This window comes from Haliaeetus leucocephalus, unplaced genomic scaffold (assembly GCF_000737465.1).
Source record: "Haliaeetus leucocephalus isolate CR32 unplaced genomic scaffold, Haliaeetus_leucocephalus-4.0 Scaffold840, whole genome shotgun sequence".
Taxonomy (NCBI): Eukaryota; Metazoa; Chordata; class Aves; order Accipitriformes; family Accipitridae; genus Haliaeetus; species Haliaeetus leucocephalus.
In genome coordinates, this window is record NW_010973276.1 from 2,680,434 (window position 1) to 2,685,483 (window position 5,050).

A 5,050-nucleotide genomic window follows, 5' to 3' on the forward strand; every position below is an offset into this window, starting at 1 on the left:
CTGTCCGTCCGTCGCTCCGTCCGTCCGTCCGTTCGTGCCTCCCGCCGGCAGCTCCGCGGGTGCGCACAGCTCCGCGCCGCCCCTCCCCGCCGGTGCCTTTATCTTATCGCCTACGCGCCCGCGGAGGCAGCGGCATAAACAGGCCGGCTGCGCTCGTGGGGGTTGGTTTTATTTCGGGTTTGGGGTGGGTTTTTTTAGTTTTTTATGAGTTTTACAATTTTTTCCCTGTGGATTTGGGGGTGTCCGGGCACTGCACTGCCCCCCCCGGCCCCAGCCTGCTTCCTGCTCCCCGAGGGTCGGGAGGGAGCCCGGGCACGGGGTCGTTTGGGGGCTCAGGAGGGGATGTGGGCAGGAAAACACCCTGCTTTCCTGTCCCTGCCGTGCTGTGTCCTCCTACGGCTCCACAGGCTGGGACCCAAGGGACGTCTGCCGTGGCAGCGGTGGGCAAGATGCCTTCTCAAACCCCATTTCTCATAATTTTTCTCTGCCTTTTTGGTGGAGGAAATTATCTTGCTGCTAAAAGCACTGCGGGGCACTGCCCATGCCCGGCGGGAGCTGATCTGGCCACAGGGCCCAGAGTTGTTCCGCACTGTAGGCAAGGGCTTCAGCCGTGACAGAGAGGGTCACAGTGCCCTTCGGTCCCAAGCAGGGCTCGGGATCGGGGTGGGTGTACACGGGCCAGGCTTGGCCATCCTGCCGCCATCCCATTCCAGGGGAACAAGGGCTGCATGGCAGAGCTGCGGCCACCCACCCTGCAAGCCATGGGAATTGGGAGGACAATAAACTTTCACTGCACCTTTTTCTGGGAAAGGGCTGGTTTGTGGTCTGTACCATCATATCTGGCCCGTGGACATCTCCCACCTGTGTCACCAGCTGTCCCAAGAGCTCCTCTGGGGCCTTGTCCTCCCTGAGCAGCAGCAGTGTCAGGGATGGAGGGGCTCTCCTTGCCCCACAGACCCCCACGCAAGTGCCGCTCACACCGGGCATGGAAGAGCAGCAGCAGAGCAGCCCTGCCCAGGGGCTGGCACTCGCCCAGCACACCAAGCCCGGGAAACCCAGGGGAGTGGCAGCTGGGATTTTACAGACACCACGCGATCAATTTGTGGGTGTTGGGAAGGTGGAAGCTGTGGGATTTTGCCCTTGGATAGCGGGCTGAGGCACGCTGAGCTGTTTGTGAACCAGCATCTGTGTGCCACCACCAGTGGGCTCCATCCTGGGTGATGCTTTAAAATACACCCCAATCACTCACCCCATCCATTCCCAGTCCATTCCCTTCTGACAAGGAAAAGACTGAAACAGGAACCCTCCCCGCTGGTGCAGTGCCCTGGGGCTGGCCATCCCCAGACCACGGCGCTGGGCTGCTGCCAGCGTGGACACAGCCCCACTGCCTCCCCTCCAGCCTCACCAACGTCCCGGGATCAGATTTGGGCTTTTTTGCAGGGCTATAACCCCACGCTCCCCCTGGGCATCGCCTGCTTCAGGGGTCCAGAAGACTCTGCAACCAACCAGCCCTCCCCAAACCCCACAGGGAAGTGACAGGGAGTGGCTAATGTGATAAAATCTTACCTTAAAAGCTGCTTTTTAATTCCTCCTGCCGTTGCTTTATGCATAATTGCACCTTCTGGCTTTTTTTCTGAGCACGGATGAGCGGTCGGCAGAGCCTGGTGCCTGCCCTCCTTCCCACGGGTGGCTGTCCCAGCTCACAGCTATTGAACGCTTTCCTTTATGAGCTTCATCTATTTCAAAAGCGCCCTCTCAGCGTCCTCAGCCCCCGTGGCCTGAGATTTCTCTTTTGTTTTGCTTCCTGTATGGATTTTCTACAGTCTCTAACTGCTAATTCACTATCACTGACTTCTGCTTTTTCTGTTTGTTTATGCAGAGCTGCGCAGATGCCCTTGTACATGCACACGCACACACACACCCTGCCGCTGCCCTTCCGCTCTGCACCGGGCTCGATTTTTAACCATTGCTGCTTTCTTCTGCTGTAAAAGCCTTAATCAGCTTCCAACTGTCCTTCCCACATCTCTTTTCAACTCCTGCACTCTGGCCTGCTTTGTTTTCAGGACGCGTGGGGTGGTTTGCAAGTGGCACGTCTGCATTTCCCTGGGTGGGAGGTGATCAGCTGCGGGTGACCTCTGCCATCCCGCAGTGAGGTGAGGGTCCCCCCTCTCTGCCCGGAGGGGGCCCCCAGACCCCTGACATCTGGAAATGCTTGGCTATGGGGGTCTGTGCTGAGCTGGCAATTCCCACCCCCAAAATCTCAGCCTGGCTTTGATGTGCCCTTTCAGAGGGCTGGGTGGTGATGGGCTGGATGGTGATGGGCAGGTTGGTGATGGGCAGGGTGGTGATAGACTGGGTGGGATGGACTGCGTGGTGATGGAGGGGGTGCCCCACGGGCTGGCTGCCCCACGCAGCCTCGCCGAGCCCGGCTCGCCCCGCCGCGCTGCCCGCAGCCGTCCCTGGGCTCCCGCTGCCCTCTCCCGGGCACCCGCCGCACTGCACGCCGCCTCCGGCGCGGGGAGGGACGGCGGGGACGGGGAGCCGAGGCAGAGCAGCCCCACCCGGTGCCCGACCCCCCGCCTGGAGGCCTGCGTGGGCCGGTGAATCTCGCGTGGGCCCGGAGCAGGACAGGGGTGCCCGCACCCCGAACTGCGCCGTGGAGGGTCACGCCAGCGCCACACCGGGCGTTCTGGGACGGTCCCAACTTGTTCGCCTTAAACCCCGGGACACAGCTTCTGCGGCCATTTGGGATCCCTGGGGACCGTTTGCTACTGGTCACGATGGAGACCCGCACCCCTTCTCTGTGTGCCAGCTGGGGACTACCAGCAGCCCCTCGGTACACCCCCCCCCCAGCACCCCCAGATTTCCAGGAGGGCCCCGCTGAGCCAGCACTGGTGGTGACTCAAAGCTCCCCAGCTCACCTCGCTGAGCCGTCGAGCACCCGCCGCTGCGTAACCGCGCTGCCAAGTCACCAGTCATGGGAGCAGAAGGAAGCGGAGGCCAAGGGCAGCCCACGTCCCAAATGGCGCCCGGCAGCCCCTTGCCTCGTTTCAGACCCTTTTCCTCTCCGTTTTCTCTGCCATCAAGCCAGCTCGGCATGGGAATTCATTTTTCCCACCTTTCCCAGCAAGGCCTGGCAGGGGAAACTGAGGCACGGGCTGTGGGCTCCTTGCCGTGAGGGGACAACAGGGAAAATATCATGGGGCCACCCAGAAGGGGAAGTGCTGGAGCCTGTGTAGCGACATGCAACCATCCCAAGAGACATCCAAGGGAAGGAAAAACTCAAGGGGAATTTTACTGGTGGTTTTTGAGGAATTGGGGTGATTCTCCAATGCAGTTTTGGAAGGGCTCCCCAGGAAGCGGCTGTGGTGGAGGAACAACCTCCGCTAAAGCAGCTGCTGAAGCCACAAGAAGCAGCCGGGGTTTTGAAGTCCCAGCAAAGGAAGGCAGAGCCAGGTGCATGGCTGGCTTTTTTCAATTACCCCAGCTGGTCTAATAAAGCTATTGCTTCTCCCCATGGTCCTTCCCCCTCCTAATCTTGCCGTGTGAAAGGGCACCTCTCAGCAAGGCAGGGAGATAAGCGGTGCAGAAAGACACGAGATTTCCCACCAGCAGCCTTGAACAGAGCCACGCCGCTCAGGAGGGAAGATAAAGCCCAGATGGCTTTAGTGCTGGTTTAAATTCCTTTTTATAGTCTGAAAGAGAAAGTCTGCAAGTGATAGGGAAAACCCTCAGTGAAATGAAAACCACTGCCATGAGCAGAAGATTGCAAAGCCCCGAGCAGCTGTGTAGGGTGGTGGGGGCACCTATGGGGGGGGGAGTGGTGAGGACCATGACCTGTGGGCAGTGGCGGTTGCAGCAGAGGTCACCGATGGCAGGATTTCTTAGTTGGGGGCCTGCAAAATGAGCACCAACGCCTCATTTGCTAAAATTTATGCATTGCTGTGCAGCCAAGCGGGGAACGAAGAAACTGGAGGAAAGGGACAGTGCTAAGGAGAGCAAATCCTTGATGCTGGTATTTATTGGGACATGGTGAGAACAGCAGCACTGCCGAGGTAGGTGGTCCTCGGGCTGGTGACACTTTCAGCGTGGAAGGCCAACCAGGAGCAGAAGTTAGCCTGGATGCTTCTCCCAGCCAAAAGGTTTATGGTTGCCCTGGGACATGGGTACCGGCAGCAGGAAATCCAGCCGCGGCCCCAGTGCTCAGCACCACTGGACCTGCTCACCCCTGGCCCGGATGCGGCAAGTGCTGGCCACTGCACCAAGAGCGCATCAGTGACTCGAGTGCCGTGCAGCTTCCGTGGTCAGGAAGGATTGAGGGGGCCGCGATCTCTGCCCACGCGATTGCACAACAGCCGGCAGCTCCAGCGCCTGGCTAACGGCTTGTCACCCCCTGCTTTCTAGCTCCTTGTACCAGTCGTCACCTTCCCCCAGACACCCATCCGGGCCACTCAGCTCCTGCCTCAGCTCCGTCTTTCCCTCTGACCTAAGGCAGAGACCCTTTCCCCAGCTGCTTTGGCCCAGCCTCTCCCAAGGACATGGCTGAAAGCCCAGGAGAGCAGCCAGGACTTGCAGCATGGTCCCTTGCAGCATCTCCCACCCATGCAGGACCAAACTCTGCCCTGCCGCCTTCATCTCCAGCCCTCCCTGCTGGGCTTGTACCGTCCACCCCATCCATCGACCGCTGCCTGTTCCCTACCAGATGCTCCTGGGCACCCACCCTCTGCCCCAACAGCCTGACTCAAAAATTCAATGTTGTGCAGCCGCTTTCAGCACCAAGCTCCCGGGTTTCCCACCCGTGCGTACATCCATGCGTGTGTCCGTGTGTACATCCACGCCTACATCCACGCATACGCCCACACACGCAGGCATGCATACATCCACGCACACATCCATGCATACATTCACGGACGTGCGTGTCCCCCTGCGCTCCCCGGATCCGCCCTCCCATCTCTCCCCGAGGGCTCGGGCCGAACCAGGACCTCCCAGCACCGGGGCCGAGCTCCGGAGCGGTTTCTCAGCCAGGCGAAGGGCCCTCCCAAACCTCCCC

At 60.2% G+C, this 5,050-nt stretch overlaps 1 protein-coding gene across 1 annotated transcript in view; it reads right to left on the bottom strand.

Moving 5' to 3' along the window:
* Positions 1 to 1,653, bottom strand: part of SH2B3 (SH2B adaptor protein 3) — a 27,063-nt gene extending 25,410 nt beyond the window's left edge. The window contains exon 1 of the mRNA XM_010582138.1: positions 1,567 to 1,653. The gene's annotated coding sequence lies outside the window, so the exon portion shown is untranslated. The remainder of the gene's footprint in view (positions 1 to 1,566) is intronic.
* Between the last annotated feature and the right edge of the window lie 3,397 nt (positions 1,654 to 5,050).